At 38.1% G+C, this 19,972-nt stretch overlaps 2 protein-coding genes across 9 annotated transcripts in view; one reads left to right on the top strand and one right to left on the bottom strand.

The window, feature by feature from the left end:
• Positions 1–1,956, bottom strand: part of UBE3D (ubiquitin protein ligase E3D) — a 156,688-nt gene extending 154,732 nt beyond the window's left edge. For 6 of the 7 annotated variants that reach the window (XM_041762593.1, XM_041762601.1, XM_041762627.1 and 3 more), the window contains exon 1: positions 1,835–1,956. The gene's annotated coding sequence lies outside the window, so the exon portion shown is untranslated. The remainder of the gene's footprint in view (positions 1–1,834) is intronic. The other variant, XM_041762646.1, reaches the window with a different exon arrangement.
• Positions 1,374–19,972, top strand: part of DOP1A (DOP1 leucine zipper like protein A) — a 114,563-nt gene continuing 95,964 nt past the window's right edge. The window contains exons 1-3 of one of the 2 annotated variants that reach the window (XM_041762509.1): positions 1,859–2,005; positions 2,199–2,269; positions 2,452–2,561. The gene's annotated coding sequence lies outside the window, so the exon portion shown is untranslated. Of the gene's footprint in view, positions 1,483–1,858; positions 2,006–2,198; positions 2,270–2,451; positions 2,562–19,972 lie in introns of those variants that run through there. The other variant, XM_041762516.1, reaches the window with a different exon arrangement.

The following is a 19,972-nucleotide window of genomic DNA, read 5'->3' as shown; positions in this document are numbered from 1 at the left end:
GAGGTGACCCCGACCAAATTGGGTGTAGAGATCACTTATAAGTGAAACCTTAAACAAAAACCAAGAGGCTGTTACGTTTTAAAAACAAACAATGATGGTGATCCCTGGGTGGCGCAGCGGTTTAGCGCCTGCCTTTGGCCCAGGGCGCGATCCTGGAGACCCGGGATCGAATCCCACATCAGGCTCCCGGTGCATGGAGCCTGCTTCTCCCTCTGCCTATGTCTCTGCCTCTCTCTCTCTCTCTCTCTCTGTGTGACTATCATAAATAAATAAAAATTAAAAATAAAACAAACAAACAATGATGGCTTGTATTCAGAAAATCATGTCCATTGATAGCTTCTTAATTCGAAGATTTTCCAAATAATAAATCCACTTCCCTAGAGATCCTATTTTAAGACATCTTCTAAGGTCAGTATTTGCAGTTTTTAAGTTTATTATGGTGCTTCACAAATTCCTGTATCCACCGCAATGATTCAACATCATGGTTGGAGGTAGCAACACAATGAAGAGAGTCAAGTTTACTACTACCTTCCTACCTCAAATAACGGTGATCATGGGTGATGGTTTCAACTCCTAACCTCTTCCACCTTTAGTTCTCAGGCCTATTAAATCTTAAATGCTGCCACATTGTATTGAAATCTTTAACAGTCTTAGCGCAGCATGCTCTTCATACTTGATGTCTGATTATTTTTAAAGATTGCTTTATTGTACAGTCACACATTTGTAAAAACAACAACAACAACAACAACAAAAACCTTTTTGTTTCTTTGACCCTACAGTTTAGGCAAAAACAGTGCAATCCTCCCTGCTGCAACTACATGATTTAAAGAGAACATAAAGTTAAAATGTTTCCAAATCTGATAACTATGTATCTCCTAACTTCAGTGTTCCAATTTCTCTGAGCCTCAAGGTCCTCATATGAAATATCGAGGAATCGTTTAACACTGAAAGGATTGTTTAAATAATAGATAAAAGCTGTTCTCGGGCAGCCCTGGTGGCTCAGGGGCTTTGCCCCGGGCCTGATCCTGGGGACCCGGGATCGAGTCCCACGTCGGGCTCCCTGCGTGGGGCCTGCTTCTCCCTCTGCCTGTGTCTCTCATGAATAAATAAAAATGAAATCTTTAAAAAAGAGAAAAGCTGTTCTCAATTCCTAGCATTCTTTGCAACTCTCCATCAAGACGTGGCTGGCCCTGCGAGTCGAAAACCCCGGCTCTTCCGTTTGGAGGCCCACCCCCCTCAGTCGGTGGCCTCGGGCGGCTTCCCCGGCCGTGCGCTTGAGGGCGCTGTGGCGACAGCCAGCGCCTGGAGGCGAGGCGCCGACCGGGGGGCGGAGACCCGGGGCCGTCGACGTCGACGCCGGCGTGGGCGCGGGCGCAGTGCACGCTGGGAGCTGTCACTAGGCCCTTCGGCTCCCGGCCTCCGCGTCGCTGCCGCGGTTGCCAGGAGAGCGGCGCCGGCGGGGAGCGGCCGAGCCCACGGCAGGTAACAGCGTCCCCGCCCCCAGCGCGGTCGCGAGGCCACTGCGGGTCCTGAGCTGCGTCCGCGGCCAGGCTGGTTGCGGAGCCACGGGGACGCCCCGCGGGGCAGGCTGCTGCGGCGTCGGGGGTGTTGCCGCCCTGGCCCCGCCTGGATCCTGAAACCCGGCTGGCCGCCCTCGGGTTTCCGGAGAGGCGGGCGCCGCGCGGGGCTCGGCGGGCCGGGGCCGGGGCCGAGGCCGGGGCCAGGCCGGGCCGGGCGGGGCGGGGGCTCGGGGGCGGCCCCAGGCACGGGCGGCCGCTCCCGAGCCCTCTGCGCTGGGGCCCCGCGGCGCGCAAGGTTGGGGTGGAGGTCGCACCTGTGCGGTCGCGGCGCGCGGAGTAACCCCTTTGTGGGTGGAATCGGGATTCGTGCGGTCTCGCTCGCCGCCGGGCTCTCCTGAGATGGAGGAGACGCGAGTGCCGGCCATGGTTAATGGTCCGCGTCGGGGGATTGGGAGGGAGCGCACAAGTTTATTAGAGGAAGTCAGGTTAGTCCTGCGGAAGTTGTTGGCCGGGACCACCTTCGATTCTCCAGCCCTTTAAAGTTGCAGCATAACAATAGTTACTAGTTCGGTCTCTCGCATTCTTCTCCCCGCCCCTGGGGGGGGAGGGTGGGGGGGTGGGGGGGTATATCGCTGCTTTAAAAACGGAAAGGATTGTGTCTCTTACGCTGTCTTCTAGTTCTGCGGAGTTTGGGAAATAGATTTTGCGATCATCTGCTTTGGAGAGTGTAGTTAGAGCAATCAAAACAGGTGGGTTTTTTTTGTTTTTTGTTTTTGTGTGTGTGTGTGTTTTTGTTTTTTTTTGTTTTTTTTTGTTTTTTTTGTGAATTACGAAAGAAAATAAGGAAACTAAGCGCTTGCCTGACAAGCCCAGAGCTGCGGAAAGACATAAATTTCTCAATTTTCGGTGTTCCTGGCTTTTTTCTACGCAGACAGACCTCGTATGTTGTCAGTGGATAGTGTATGTCGACGTCGTACGCGAAGAAATTCTCCGTCTGGGGAACTCAGTGATTGAGTTGAGCCGACAGAAGTGGCCACGAGGGTAAATTAAAACCAGTTTCAGGACAAATGCTTTATTTCAGGGTGTAAGCCGCCACTCTGAAGAAATTCCTCTGCACCACTAAACAATTGTAAATCTCTAGGTGATTCTAATTGTTAAGAACCCTGGTCTTGAAGGAAGAATTAAAAATACCTGAGTTAATACACAGACCAGAAAATGTGACACCATAACCAAAGTGTTAGGTGTGAATTCAACGTCTGACTGTATATACAGTTTAGAGAGTCTTACTTTGTTGTTAAGGTAGTAGAAAGAGCCCCGGCCTGGGAATGAGAGATTTTGTTCACATTCTTTGTCCTCCAGCTGACCAGATGTGCTCCAAAGTCTCTAGTCATCTGTTTAAAGGAATTTCATGAGATCAGAATTTTCCAAACCAGTGTTTCACCTGAACACTTCTCAATCCAGTAACAGCCTTACTGCCCCAGCAGTGTTCCATGACAAATAATTTAGGAGCACATTGGGTTAAATCATGCCCTACCTAGCCAGAAAGCCTATATTCTCATGGCCAACTTGTTAACATCTAGAATACAATTACGTAGGATACCAGTCTGGAAATTACTGTACAGATTTTCCTCAATTTATGATGGGGTTATATATCAGGATACATATATATACATATATATGTGTGTGTGTGTATTTTTGCAGAAGTACACAACTTTAATAACGATAGATGAATGGAAACAAAAAGACGGATATAACACAGTAGGACAGGGGTGAGGTAGGGATGGAAGGGACAGAGGGATCACAGCAGCCAACGGGTGATTCTTTTGATGCCCTGAGGTCATGAGACACTTGACTCCTGTCACCAATAACTGCATGTTGAGTAAACCACCAACTCTGGAAGGCAAGTAGTGGTACTATTGCTGAGCTTAGAACTGGGGCAGGGGTCCTCTCTGTCACAGAGTGGTTTTTGTTTTGTTTTTGTTTTTTTACAGAGTGTTTGTTAATTCTCAAGATCGCCTGGGCTCTTGAGTGTTAGGTCAGCATTGTAACATCAGGAGATGGCCTCTTGAGCACATGTTCCCCAACACGAGGTGGAGAAACAGGTCCCCCCTCCCACTCAGAGTAACAGGATATATCCTGATAACCCCACCATAAATTTAAAATGTCAAAATTTGGAAAGGCATTTACTATATCTAACTTAATGTTAAACATGTGCACATTACTTACATTAGCCGTCAGTTGGGCAGAATCATCTGTCAAAGGTCATTTTACTATAAAAGTCTCGAATATCTCATATGACTTACTGAATACTATACTGAAAGTGAAAAACAGAATGATTGTGTGGATAAAGAATGGTTGTAAATGTATCAGTTGTTTACCCTCATGACTGCAGAGCTGACTAGTTGCTGAGGCTTATGGCCACTGGGAAAAAGGGTAAATTGAACTCTCATGAGTTAGACTGCCTGCGCTTGAGCTGGGTCTCCGTTCAGCTCTAAAATTCCCTACGTTACGCTTTTTAGCTCTCAATTTAAGCTTTCTGGGGCATAAAGATCTAGTGGCAATTCACTGGTATAACAAAAGGCTTGTATTTTCCTTATTAAAATATTAAGGATGCACATAGGTTTCAGTGAACTTTAATGCTTTTATTTATGGCTGAAGAAGACTATTTTTTTTTTTTTCTGGTCTCTTGATGCTTTTTCTATAACCATAATTTACATTTTGGATTTGATTTTGTGGTTAAGTCATTGATTTTATTGAGAATGGCATTTTAAAGTTCCAACAAAACTTGTTGATTAGGGCATTATTTTTACTATGCAAGAGTTCCCTCTTTAGTCATTAAGTTCTTAAACTATGAAACGTAATAAAAGTCTCTTGAAATGTACTTAATAATTAAATTTAAGAGTTCAGTTCATTGGAAAGAGTTCAAGGTTAAAACAAATTCTAAGGCAGTCATTTCTGAGTTGCTTACATATAGGATCTAAGTGTTGAATACAATCTTAAATTATTTTGTTAAATTCTGTCAGGTGTCCCTAGCAAACAGCCAGTGTGGCCACTTTAGTCTGTTCTTTGTTACTTTGTTAGGAGTGAGTGCTATTATTGTGCTCTTTTGTTAGAGGGGGACAGTGGTGGGAACAATACATTTAATAGGTAATCCCTAATTGAGGTAAGCTTTCTTCCTGAAATGAAACTGTTGAGAAGTATAGAGCTGCAAGTTTTGTGTAATGGCTTATAGTTTTTATTGAAATTTTGCAATACAAAAATAGGTACTTTTGGTTCCCTCATCTTTAAATGGTGATTTCTTTTTATTGTATTTGCCTATTTACCTCCTCCTCCCCAAGCTATCCAAGCCTAAAACCTCAGTATTTTTCCATTGCATAAGTCAGAAACATGGTACCAAATTTAAGGAAAAAATTACAGATAATGTACATTCATTTTATGTGTGCATTATATAAACACCCAGGTAACCACCAGCATAATCAAGATTTGGAACATGTCACCACTCAGGCCTGTATTGTTATGCTTTTGCTTTCTTTAAATGCATGATCTCCCAGGCTTGGCGTGTCTACATCATGTTATCCTAACTTCAGTGCCACCTTGTCTGTGAATCCTTTTTTGATTACCTCATTTTGAATTTTTTTCTCTTCTGACTTTCCTGTCAGCATATATCATTCTTTTCTGTCCTTGATGGCTAAACCAATGGTATGCTCATAGTTCATAGTAGGCACTTATATTTATTTGTTGACCAAATGGGTAAGTGAAGTATTTCTCAAATGTCAATCATTTCTACATCATCTTCAAAATTTTGGTCGTATCTGCATATTTTCTGTATACCTATTTTCTTTGTATTTCTCTATATCCATGTAGTTATTAACATAATTTTTAGAAAAAACTTGAAATAATCACCATAAATAAAAAGTAGGTATCACTTGCCATCAACGGAATGTAGACATAAAGTTGAAAATAAGCAAACAAAACTTGTTAAATTCTGGAAACTACTGGATATTGAACACTCTAAGCCTAAAACTTGCTGTTCTTTGTTTAAAAGGGAGATTAGCAAGAATTACAAAGGTGTTGATAACATTCTGCTATCAATAGGAGAACCTCTGATGCAGTCAGAGGAAATGCAAGAGAATGAAGAGGGAATAAGTTCCTCAGTGATTCAGTGTCCCTTAGCCCTCTCCTTGGGCCCCATAAAATCATCTCACATCTGATTGGTGGCCAAAATTTGGGGAGACGCTGGATTAATCAGGGCCTGAAAATTCCTTAGAATTTTATCTGTGAAAGAATTGGACAATAAAACCTTAATTGCAAAATAAAAAGTGTACTAGAATTAACTTGAAAAGTACAATAAAAAGGCTTAATCATTATTGAATTAGGTTAAGTATCTTTTTTTTTTTCCAAAAAATGTTTTTAATGTTACTGATGTTACTTTTACAAATAAAACATTCAGCGTTTTATTAGGAAATCATAGCTGTAAGATAAACCTTTGAAGCTAAAGAAATCTAAAAATCAGTGGGAACCTTTTATATGACAAATTGATGACTGTTGATTCAGGAATGATGAAATGTTGATGATATATGTCTATCTGCCATAGCTCCTATAAGCATGGATAAGGTAATAAACTTAAGAGAATATAATAAGGGATCCCTGGGTGGCGCAGCGGTTTGGCGCCTGCCCTTGGCCCAGGGCGTGATCCTGGAGACCCGGGATCGAATCCCACGTCAGGTTCCCGGTGCATGGAGCCTGCTTCTCCCTCTGCCTATGTCTCTGCCCCTCTCTCTCTCTGTCTCTCTCTCTCTCTCTCTGTGACTATCATAAATAAATAAATAAATAAATAAATAAATAAATAAATAAATAGAGAATATAATAATTCCTTTATTTCTTTCATTACTTTTTAAGTTTGATCTAGGTTTTAATATTTCCATCCTGCAGAAGACATTTTTGACCTTTTTTCTTCTGAGGTAGTGAAAAATTCTCCTCTCATGGAAAGAGTTTAATGTGAATAGGTAGGAAAATAAATTACTTACTCTTGTTCTATTAAATATATCCCGTATTTCAACTTGCTGTGGTTATTTTCAGGCTTATATCAATATTGTGAGCTTAATATTTAAATTACCATTATTTCATGTTCATGAACAAAGAGTTCAGGTAAATAGACAATTTAGTTTGGTGTTTCTTTTTTCCAAAAAATAATTTATCTGAATGGTAATACTAGGTTTATGAGTATAGACAATAATTTGCTATTCAACCAGAGGTCAGATTGCTGTTGATCTAAGGTTATGGGATACAGCCTCAATTTGGAATTAAGAAAAGAGCACTCCAGATGAATAGTCTTTATTTCATAAAAGACCTTTCACTCAAATAAGTAGTTTCTTTCCTGTGTCTCTACTGTAAAATAAAGAAGCAAGATAGAAGCAGTGCAGATAAACTTTTTATTTTTTTTTTTTTTTTTTTAAACTTTTTATTATTTGAAGGTAACAACTGACTAATCGGAGAAACTATAAAAAAACACAGCAGTCTTAGTCCTTTAAGTTATACAGATAAATAACCTTACATTTCCATTTGCTCTTTTTGTGTGCTGTATCAGCTACTTGAAACCCTTAGAATATTTGTTAGTATAATCAATCAAATTTTCAAGATAGCTGGAATTTTTGTATATTGTACACCCTAAATGTCATTCCAGTCTGATGTTATGCTTTCTGCTTGTCTTCAGTGTGATACACTTTGCACAGTGACTTTTCATATACACTTAACACATATACACTTGACCATATTTAAAATTTCCTGGACAAAATTTTTTCTGTGTAAAAAAAAAATAGAATATAGTATTTGCTTTAAAGTTAGTGTCTGTCATCTTGGAAAGAAAAATATTTAAATGACTTCCCATTTTATATACCAGCAATTCCATGAATGTTACTACCACCCTTAAGTTAGGAGTCCACCTTTAAGCCTGAAGAGGGATTCCAGCAACATGATTATTTTTATGGCACCTGTCATTTTATTGGAAGGCTATCTTCAAAGCATTGTACCCCAAGCCTTCCTGATTCTATTAATTTGAGGTTACCTGTTAGTTTTATGTGATGTGATTACTGCTGTGTTATTATGTCTTTTAAGTTGGGTGTGGTTTAAAAAGAAAATATTCAGTAGGTTGCCTTCTTGTTGATTGATTCCTTCACTGTGCAAAAGTTTTTTATTTTGATGTGATCCCAATAGTTACTGCTTGTCTTCCCATTGCCAAAAACCACGTATCTAGAAAAATGTTGCTATGATCAGCAACAAAACTCCAGGTTTTCCAGGGTTTGGTGGGGGTGGAGAAAGGGGACAGTTAATCTGTTGGCTGTGAGAGACCCTCCTGGGATATGAGAGAATGGTGGTTAAAGGGGCACTAACCTGGAAATCTGAGCATACCTGGACATTGACGCTGATGTGACCATGCTTAGGACATCACTAGCACCAGTCTGGTGTATAACCAGAGCACTTACCAGATGGCTTGTGAAATCCCCCCTCAGAAGGAATTGGTGCTATAAAGAACAGTGTACTGCCCAGGTCCTTGACAGGTGTTATTATGACCCAATTAAAGTTTCTGTGTTTTGGTTAAAAATATATATATATATATCAGAGATCAGTGTCTATGACATTGATCATGTCTGTCTAGATGTCTGTGACATCTAGAGAATGTCAATTGACTATGATCAATGTCAGAGAAATTACTACCTCCGTTTTCTTCTAGGACTTTTATGGTTTCAGGTATCACATTTAGGTCTTTAATCCATTTTATTTTTGTGTATGATATTAGAAAGTAGTAGTTCAGTTTCTTTCTTTTGCAGATATCCATCCCGTTTCCTAGCATCATTTATTGAAGAAACTTTTCCCCATTGTATATTCTTCCCTTTTGTCATAGAGTAGTTGACCATTTAACTGTGGGTTTATTTCTGGGCTCTGTATTCTGTTCCATTGATCTATATGTCTGTTTTTGTGTACTATACTGTTTTGATCACAGCAGCTTTGTAGTAAATCTTGAAATCTGGAATTGTAATACCTTCAGCTTATATCCAATAAGAGGTTAATATCCAAAATGTATGGGGATCCCTGGGTGGCGCAGCGGTTTGGCGCCTGCCTTTGGCCCGGGGCGCAATCCTGGAGACCCGGGATCGAATCCCACATCGGGCTCCCGGTGCATGGAGCCTGCTTCTCCCTCTGCCTGTGTCTCTGCCTCTCTCTCTCTGTGACTATCATAAATAAATAAATAAAAATTTTAAAAAATATATCCAAAATGTATAAAGAACTTATACAACTCAACACACACACACACAAACAAACAAACAAAAAAAAACCCAAACGATCCAATTAAAAAATGGGCAGAGGACCTGAGTAGACTATTGTCTAAAGAAGACATACAGATAGCCAACAGATACATGAAAAGATGCTCAGCATCACTAATCATCAGGGAAATGCACATCAAAACCACAATGTGATATCACTTTACACCTGCCAAAATGGCTAAAATGAAAAAGACAAGAAATAATAAGTGTGATAAGGATGTGGAGAGAAAAGAACCCCCATGTACTGTTGTTGGGAATGCAAATTAGTATAGCCAGGATGGATAACAGTATGGAGGTTTCTCAGAAATTTAAAAACAGAAGTACCATATGATCCAGTAATTCCGCTGGGTATTTATCCAAAGAAATGAAAACACTAATTTGAAAGATATATGTACCCCTATGTTTATTGCAGCATTATTTACAGTAGCCAAGATATGGAAGCAGCTAAGTGTCCACTGACAGATGAATGGTTACGGAAAATGTGATACAGACACACCATAGAAAATTACAGACGTAAAAAAAAAAAAAAAAAAAAAGAAAGAAAAAGAAAAAGAAAAAAAAAAGAAAATTACAGACGTAAAAACAATGAGATTGTGCCATTTGCAACAAAATGGATGGACCTAAAGGGTATTGTGCTAAGTGAAATAGGTCAGACTGAAAAAAGCCATACAGTATGATCTCACTCATATCAGTAGTCTAAAGAAGCTGACAAAAAGCAGGATCAGACCTATAAAAATACAGAGAACTGATGGATGTCGAAGGGGAGGGGGTGAGGAGATACGCAAAATGGGTGAAGGGTAGTGGAGATATAGGCTTCAAATTATCGAGTGGATAAATCAGGGGAATAAAAGACACACCATGAGGAATGTAGTCAGTGATATTGTAACAGCATTGTATGGTGACAGACAGTAGCTAGCTACACTTGTGGTGAGCATACCATAATGTGTAAAGGTGTCAAATCACCTGATACTAATGTAACATTGTGTGTCAACTATACTCAAAAAGCTGTTTTACTTATTTTTTTTAATTCTTTTTTTAAAATGTATTTATTTATGACAGTTACACATAGAGAGAGAGAGTCAGAGACACAGGCAGAGGGAGAAGCAGGCTCCATGCACCGGGAGCCTGACGTGGGATTCGATCCAGGGTCTCCAGGATCACTCCCTGGGCCAAAGGCAGGCGCCAAACCACTGCGCCACCCAGGGATCCCAAAAAGCTGTTTTAGAACATGAGAGACTCCTAACTCTGGGAAAAGAACAAGGAGTGGTGGAAAGGGACGTGGGTGGGGTTGACTGGGTGACAGGCACTGAGGGGGGTGCACTTGATGGAATGAGCACTGGGTGTTATGCTATATGTTGGCAAATTGAACTCCAATAAAAAAAAAAAAAGCTGTTTTAAATAAAAATTTTTAATTTATTTTAAAATTTAATTTTAAAAGTTTAAATAAAATTATTTAATTTACATCTATGGCTGTATGACAAAGTATCTCAAAATGTAGTGACTTAATAAATACCTCTCAGTTTCTTTCAGAAGGGATTGGGGAGCAGTTTGGCTGTGAGTTTCTGGCTTAAATTTTGTGAGGTTGCAGATATTGGCCTGGACCATAGTCATCCTTATGTATGATTGAGGTTGGAGAACCCCTTTCTAACGTGGTTTGCTCACATACTAGCAAGTTGTTTCTGGCTGTTGAAGGGAGGCGTAAGTTTCAATGCATAAGGCTCCTTAAAGTGTCCTTATCACACATAAAGGCTAGAATGAGTGATCCAAGAAACAGCACATAGGCTAGCAGTAATTTTGTGTAGGACAGGTGACTGTACAAGAGAATGAATATCAGGAGTTTCAGCATCATTGGAGGCTATCCTGGAAGCTAGCTTCCACCTTTTATAAAGCTAATATGCATTCATGTCACTAGTAAGCAGTACATACTTAATCAGTATGCGGTTTATACATAGCTCATGGTTTTAGAATATTTAAAGATTAACTTAATAACACTTGATTATATTACTAAATGAAGCAGGTACTTTATCCACAAAATTCTTAGTTTCTGTTTTTCTTTGGGGGATGGTGGGTTGATTCTTGGTTCAAATGTAATACTAAAGATGCAGATTTTATTCATTTTGGTTTTCCTTTATTTCTAAGATGAATGAAGGAGGGAATGCCACATGTTACACAGCTGCTGTTTGATTTGCTATGGAGATGTTATTCTTTTTTAAAAAATTAAGCTTAATACCAAAAAGAGGGAATAATGTGCATGATTTTAAAAGTATACAAAAAGTATACGGAGAAAAGATTCCCTTTCCTTGGCCCTTATCTATGCATTTTCCACCTGGCCAACTGGAAGTAAGCAGTTTTATTTATTTATTTATTTATTTATTTATTGCATGTTTTTTCAGAGCTGTATCATATATATGCAGATAATATGACTATATATTTTTTCCCTTTTTGTATAAATGGTAGCATACTGTGAACACTGTTGTGCACATTGATTTTTTTCTTTTTTCTTTTTTAGTTCATATATTTTAGGAGCATTATCTGAATTGGTACATACACTTTATTCATTCTTTTTACCAACTGAGTGTATTCTGTTGTCTTCAATTCATATCACCGTTATTGGTTATTTACTGTGAGTCAGCTGGGACTGACTAGGAGCTGGGGATGTGAGAGCTAAAACTGATGGATGAATACTCTGTCACAGGGATTAATACCCTTGGGAGTCAGGGTTTGATTAAGTAAAGCAAAGGAGGTTCTGTAGCAGAGAAAGTATAGTGTGTAGTGGGAGTTCACAGAAGGGAGATGTACATATGAGTGTTGGAAATAGAGAATAGTTAGGGAAGACTTCACAGCAGAGGTAAGATCTGAAGCCTGAAGGATGAGTAGGTACTAGTCAAGTTAGGATTTAGTGTTTCAGGCAGAAGGAAGTTTTAAAAAGACTTCAAAACCTATTACAAAGCTATAGTAACTTTAAAACAGTGTGGTACTGACAGTAGAGGCAAACATGTACACCAATAGAGAGGAATAGAAAGCCCTGAAATAAACCCTGTGGTCAAATCTTCAACAGAGTGCCAGAGCAATCGATCGGGTTTCTTCAAAAAAACGGAATTGAGAAAACCGGATATCCATATACAAAAGAATGAAGTTGGAATCTTATTTTATGCTAGATAAGAAATAACTCAAAACAGAATACCTAAATATAATACCTAAAACATAAAACTAGTAGAAGAAAACATGGGAGAAAAGCTTCATGACATTGGTTTTGGCAGTGATTTCTTGGATATGACAACAAAAGCACAGGTAACAAAGGCAAAAATACACAAGAGGGACTATGTCAAACTTAAAAACCCTTATTCATCAAAGGATACAATCAAAAACATAAAAAGGCAACCTACCAGAATGGGAGAAAATTTTCAGAAGTGATATATCTATATCTAAAGGGCATATCCTGAATATATAAAGAAATGCCACTCAGCAACAAAAAGACAACCCAATTAAAAAATTGGCAAAGACCTGAATAGACATTTCTTCAAAGATTATATACAAAAAAAAAAAAAAAAGATTATATACAAATGGCCAAGGCATATGAAAAGATTTTCAGCATCATTAATCATTAGAGAAATGCAAATCAAAGCTACCATGAGATGCTACCTCACACTTATTTCCATGGCTACTATCAAAAAACTGAAAAGTGTTGGTGAGGATGTGGAGAAATTAGAACCCTTATGTACTGTTGGAAATGTAAAATGGTGCAGCTGCTATGGAAAACAGTATGGTGGCTCCTCTTAAAAACAGAGCTGCCATATGGTCTAGCATTCTCACTTCTGGGTATATTGAAAAGAAAAGATGATCCTGAAGAAATATTTTCATACTCAAGTTCATAGCAGCTCTATTCACAATAGCCTAGTGGTAGAAAATGTAAATGTCTGTGAATGCATGGATGGATAACTATACATATAGAGTCAAATATTAATCTTAAAAGGGAAGGAGAACCTTGGGCTCCATGCTGGGCATCAGCTTACTTAAAAAAAAAAAAAAGGAGGGGGGGGAAATCCTGTCACATAGTACAATATGGATGAACTTTGAGAACATTATGTTAAGTGAAATAAATCAGTCACAAAAAAGCCAAAATATCGTAGGGTTCCACTTAACATGAGGTATCTAAGGTAGTCAGAAGCAGAAAGTAAAATGGTGGTTGCCAAGGGCTAGGAAAGAGGGAAAAGAAGAGGGGTTTTTTTGTTTTGTTTTGTTTTGTTTTAATGTGTGTAGAGTTTCAGTTTGGGAAAATGAAAAAATTCTGGAGGTTAATTGTACAATGTGAATATACTTAATACTACTGAATTGTACACTCAAAAATGGTTAAAATGATAAATTTTATGGGTTTTTTAACCACAATTGGAAAAGATAAATGACATTAAACTTTTAGAAACATAAAACATACATGCATTTTAAAATGCTATCCTGTAATGAAAGCCACGTTTCTAAATACTGAAAAAAGAGCTGATTGAAGAATGAACCTAGAGGGTTTGAATCAGAAGATATTGTACTGGCTCAGTTGGTAGAGTATGTGAGTCTCGACCCTGGGACCATGAGTTCAAGCCCCACGTTGGGCATAGAGCTTACATGAAAAATATACAGAGTCACAGCATTTTGAATATAGGTTGATAGAAAAAAATTTAAGTGATGAAAGGGAGCATGGGGCATACCCAGAAGAGAAAGTGCATAATTAAAGACACTGAGGTGGGAGGCAGCAAGACTTGTACAGTTGGCTAGTTTTAAAAAAATATTTATTGGCTCTTGTTAAAGATGGTAAGGCCAATTTTATTAAGGAACATCATGATAAGTATAGGGACCACTGCATTGGGATTTTATAGTGGAGGAGAGAGATGGGCCTTAACTTTGAATACATCATGGGCAAGTGTTGGTTTGTAACGTCCTCAGAGCCCTTATTTGAAATCTGAAACCGGCCCTGTCTGTAATGGGAAAGAAGTGACAGAACAAAGAGATCAATCCCTTCAGATTTGTAGGTGGCAAGCTTAATAAGTGAGGGAATTTACATATGAGGCTTGCCTTGGGTGGCCTCAAAACAAGTAGATCTCCACACTCACTCACCAGCTGGAATCTTACAAGTTTATAGATAAATCTTTATTGGGTTCAGTCACATATCCAGTCCAGGTAGCCTCCACACTACGTTTTTATCAAGTGTATCCTTAGAGCAGCTTCTGAGAGTAGCGAAGGCAAGCAGAATGCACATTCTAAGGACGAGGGAGGAAGTGAGGAGCCTCCGATTACCTGGTTCCAGCTCATGGGTCAACGGGCAGTCACATCTTCTTGATGATCTCCTTGAACAGCAAGTGGGACTTTATAGCCATGGAGTAGGGTGGGAGACAGGATGGAAAATGATTCTAAGAGGAAGCATCAGGGACAAGGGGGGATTCTGGCTAAACCAACCTACCAGGATTCTTGCTCAAGATAGGTTGAGGTATCCAGATGATGGAGGATGAGAGTCTGATCAGGTATTGAGGGTGGTCAGATACTGATGGTGGGGGTTTCTGGTCAAGCTGACATAGCACGGTTCTTGGAAAAACTACATTTTGCAAGAAAGTTCACAAGTGGGCCTAGGAGAATATTCAGAAGTTTTACTAAAGTTTGGTCAAGCAAAGAAACTTCTGCCAAGTTTTGCTTAGATAGAAATATGAACTATAAGATTGAGTGGGTCCAGTTTATGAAAAGGCTTTAGTCAATATGATTACGAGCTTGCATTTCATTTCTAAGTAATTGTTAACAATTCTAGCAATGATAGAGTATTTCTTAGGTGTTAAGCTTGGGGCTAAAGTGCATTTTGTAGACAAAAGTTTGCTTGCAGAGCTTCCAGCAGGGAGTAATATGTTCAAACTATGTTTCGCTCGTGTAAAATTAATTGGCTCCTAGAAAGCTGAAGGTAGTAAAAGTAGAAGGCTGTTAAGATAGTCCAGGCAGAAACTATTAGGAGCCATAGTTAAAAGACCATTCTGAAAGATAATGCCTACCACAGTCAACTTTGGGGTGGGGGTGGGGAGGAGGAGGTGAAGTCATAGATAGATTCGATATAAGAATAGAAAATAAGGCCAAAGCGCAAGTTTGTGTGATTGGGAAGATGACAGTACTGTTTATTTCAGTAATGAAGTAAAAACAAAAACTCAGAGAATAATAATAGCAGTGCTTGATAGGTCATATTTCTTGTGTTGGAGTGATGTCCTAAAAAAAATTTTTAGAGCAGAGTGTGAAGCAGAAAGTGAGGAGAGGCATAATAATAATGATAAACAGTTCAGGGTTTATCAGTGTTTCAGAGGATACCCAGTTTTTGTAAAGGGACTCTGAATAAAGATTTTACAATAAGCAACACCATATTTTGGTTCTGATTCTATTAGGTGCTTCAGAATCTACCAATATATCTAGAATTAATTCTCTCTCTTGCCAGGTAACATCTCAGCAAGGTTCTTTTGTTCTTTTATGATATTAAAACTGTTGTTCTGTTTTCATCTTAATCTTAAAACATGAGACGAGATGAACATCAGAAGAGATAGAAAAGCAGAGGCAGGTCTGCTGTAGGGAATTCTCATTTGTCTCTGTGAAGTATCTCGGTATCTTCAAAACTAATTACAGCTGCTTTCCTTTGCCCTTTAAGGGACTTAACCCCTGTTCCTGTCCAGCACCATTCATTTAAAACTTTGAATAAACAGATGTGCACAGACACATGCATGGTTTGTGTCCAATGTTAATCCTTTTGTTTGTCTCTATATGCAAAATTACTTGGCTAAAATGTTAGTTTCTTCCTGTTTATTATTTTGATCATCTTCTCTAGATGCATAAGCACAATTGAATCTGCATCTTTGTGTATGTGTGTTTTACTCATGATTTTACTTTTGGAATAGTTTTAATAAAATTTACAAAAGAAAATAAAACTCTTCATGGGATTTTTTTGTTTGTTTGGAAAAAAAAATATGTCTTTCTTCACAGGCTATAAAATTTGTTTACAGATGTTCAGTTAAATGCAGTAGGAAGTACAGAAAAACTTGTGCCATTCAGTATACATAATATAGCATTTTTTATATTCATGTAGCAACCAGTCTCTGTTTTTAAGTTGAATACTGTAATAGTCTATTGCTTATTAATTTTAAAAATGCTGAGAACAATGCTATTTTAAAAATGATTAAATTTTATTTTCTTGGAAATAATTGTTTAATGTGGTAGGTTTAATTGTACTGTAAATTTTGCTTTTTTTCTACATTTTTTCTATCTGTTTCAGTTAAGATTATATTTTAGTGATTAAACTCATTTGTCATTGTTAAATGAATGATAATAGCTACTAATGAGCATATTTATTTTGAGAAGGATACTTTCTGAAAAATGATTTTTTAAATAAACTTGAAAAAGCACTTGGTAGGATAACTAACATTAATGTTGTCCTTCATCTTGTGTTTCACATTTCTCTTTAATCATTCTGAATAGGCACACTCTCATTTTTGTTACTTATCATTATCTCACACTTCACCTTCTGAGTATTGAAAAACAAGCAGTGTTTTCTCCTTCTAATTAAAAACAAAACCAGAATATGGTCAATCTAAATAATTTAGGTTTTCTTTAAGCGTATTATGCTTGTACTTACTCTCAGGCAGAAGATTTACTCTTGCCACCTCTAAGAAGTTAGTTTCATTTCCCACCACCAAATTCAATCAGTGTATATATAGAGAAATCAGACGGATTTAATATTAGTAAATACTAAACATGAAAAAGATACATTTGGAAAAAGCATTATAAACCTCAAAGCCAAAATTTAGTTAACATTCTCAGTTTTAGATTATTCACACAAGTATTTATTTCTTTCTATAGATGTGGTTGATACAAATATGAAATGACTAAATCAGAATATGTAATTGAACCATCAGTGATGTCCACAGGTTTCATAAATATGTGGGTAACTTCTTTGAAATACTTGTTTTCTTAACTATTATTTTTATCCCCTCTTAACAGTCCTCATGAATTCTATCTCCCTTTCCCAAGAGAAAAACAAAACCTGTATTTACTGGATCTTGTAAAGAATCCCTTGGGTGCTTCATAATAAAATTTCTAACCTAGAACATACCCCTAATCCAACAGGAATCTTCGCATCATCCCTGGGTATCCTTAATTTAAGGACAGCCACATTTATAATTCTGTTTTTGGATGCACAATCCAACCTGTAGCACCTCTCTAGGATTAATTCCACATGAGAGCACATGTTTACTTTTTTGGTATTGTTTTTTCAGGGGAGTAGATTGTGTTCTTGTACATACTGTATAGAGTGCCCCTTCCACCATGGTCATTTATTGAAATAGGATTTTTGTTTTACAAATAACCAAACAAAACCCTTTTATATCAGAATTTATAGTTATTTTGCCTTATACTTTAACCTACACACTTTCAGTATTCAGTAGTGACGTAGGTTTAGGTTATTCAGAGTTCAGTTTTGGTCCCTGTCCCTAAGCCAAGGTCTACAAGGAACAACAGAAATGTATGTACTTATATTATTATAGTGCTTTTTAAAAATAAGTGGAATAGGAAAAGAAACAACAATGTCTAAAAAATGAGTTAAAGAGTCAAGAAAGGCTATATAGCCTGAATAGGTTTTTGAAAAATTGAGTAAGAAAGGAGAGGGAGGCTATGTCAGGCAGAAGAATTAAGAGTTGTGGTAAAAATAGTAGTTGAGGAAGACTGTGATTATGAACCAGGCTAGGTGTCAGCCAGCCAGAGTTCTTCCTTCTTCCTCTTAATTCTGTGTGAAACCTCAAACACCAAAATGTTCATACATACAGGACTTCATGAGCATACTTGCTTCATGGATTTGTTATGAAGATAATTTGTGTAAAAGGGCTTAGCATGGGGCCTGCCACAGAGTAATTACGAAGTCAGTGTGAGCTGCTATTAGTAATCATCATCATCTTGAATAATGTTTGGGCAATGTTTATTTGACCACTGTGCTTTGGGGACAGGATATTATCTTTAACTCAAGGACATATGTTGAGTTTCATTGTTACAGCTATTAACTATTTGAAGCTTACAAAAGAATCCTAGCTACCCATTAAAGGATCATTTTAGGTTGTAATATGTGCTCACACTGTTCTGTTTTTCTAAATTACTTCATGATGCTCATGACGTGTCACAAAAATCAGTTTAAAGCTAGAAGAAATCTTTAGTTATCATTTTTATAGAATTCAGACTATTTCTAACAGATGGATAATTTCTTATATGTCGATTAACTTTAGTATCTTTTTTCCAAGTAAATAAAAGTTGCTGTTTGTTATCTTGCTAGAATTGTGGGATTTTTAATTTTTTGAATCTCAGGTGTTATTTTTATAATTTTCACTGAGATCAAAAGTGAGAATATAAATATATAATTAAAATACGGTGAAACTCTATGTCAGAATTTTCTCCATCTAGAGATTAGCATCTAATTAATTTTAAAAGCTTTGACTTCTGGGGACACCTGGGTGGCTCAGTGGTTGAGCATCTGTCTTTGGCTCAGGGCATGATCCAGGCAGGATGAGTCCCATGTCGGGCTCTTTGCACAGAGCCTGCTTCTCCCTCTGCCTCTGTGTTTCTCATGAATAAATAAATAAAATCTTAAAAAAAAAAAAGTTTTGACCTCTGGGAGTATCATACTTCATAGAAGAAACAACAATGTCTAAAAAATGAATGAACCAAGTACTGAATACTGCTGAGAAGTTGATTAAGATGAAAGGCTGGAGAAATGACCATTGGCTTTGGCTAATGCAGTTAACTGGTGAACCATACATGGAGTGGTTTCCTTGGAGGGAGAGTGGCATGAGGCATTTTTTAGTGGGCTGAAGAGTAAAGAGGAAATGAAGAAATGAAATAGTATAGAAAAATGTTTTAGAAAGTTTTGTAATGAGAACAGAAAAATGGGTTGGTAATCAGAGAGTCTGTGAGAGTCAAGAGGAAGCTATGGATTTTAGTTTCTCACTATGGAAGATTCCAGGGCTTTGTAGGTGAATGGAGAATGATCCTGCACAGGAAGAGAAACTTACTGAAGAAGAGTAAACCAGTAAAGGTACTTTAGGAAAATTCTTGAAAAGCAAGAGGAGATGGGATCCAAAAAGAGCATAAGGGTAGGTCTTTGATGGAGGTGGGTCCTTTGTTCCTCACAACAGGAAAGTAGAGAATAAGGATATAAGTGTATATGGGTTTGCAGATTGTTGGAGGGAATGTAAGCATTCCTTTTGCTTCTCTTTTTTTATTGCTGCTGTTCTTTCATGATCTTAAGTTATTTTTTTTATTTATTTATTTATTTTTTATTTAGGATAGTCATACAGAGAGAGAGAGGCAGAGACAGTCATACAGAGAGAGAGAGAGGCAGAGACACAGGCAGAGGGAGAAGCGGGCTCCATGCACCGGGAGCCCGACGTGGGATTCGATCCCGGGTCTCCAGGATCACGCCCTGGGCCAAAGGCAGGCGCCAAACCGCTGCGCCACCCAGGGATCCCGATCTTAAGTTATTTTTAATGGTTAAATATCTTATTGAATTGGTGTGCTAATTTTTATTAATTTAAATTCAATTAACAGTGTATTATTTTTTATTTTATAGTGTATTTTTATTAGTTTCAGAGGTAGAGTTCAATGATTCATCAGGCTTATATAACAGACAGTGCTTGTTACATCATGTGCCCTTGTTAATGTCTATCGCCCAGTTACCTTATACCCCCACCACATCCCCTCCAGCAACCCTCAAGTTTGTTTCCTATGATTAGGAGTCTCCTATACTTTGTCTCTCTCTCTCTAATTTAGTCTTCTTTTATTCTTCTCTACCCCTATGATCCTCTGTTTTGTTTCTTAAATTCTACACATGAGTGAGATCATTTCATTGCCTTTCTCTGATTGACTTAGTATCCTCTCGTTCCATCCACATTGTTGTAAATAGCAAGATTCCCCTTTTCGATGGCTGAGTAGTATTCCATTGTATATGTATACCACACCTTTTTTTTTTTTTAATTTAAATTCAATTAGCTAACATATAGTACATCATTAGTTTCAGATGTAGTTTTCAACAATTCATCAGTTAAATATAACATCTAGTGGTCATCCCATTACATGCTTTCCTTC

The sequence above is a fragment of the Vulpes lagopus genome, chromosome 1, assembly GCF_018345385.1.
Source record: "Vulpes lagopus strain Blue_001 chromosome 1, ASM1834538v1, whole genome shotgun sequence".
Lineage (NCBI taxonomy): Eukaryota > Metazoa > Chordata > Mammalia > Carnivora > Canidae > Vulpes > Vulpes lagopus.
This window is presented reverse-complemented; position numbering and strand designations above follow the sequence as displayed.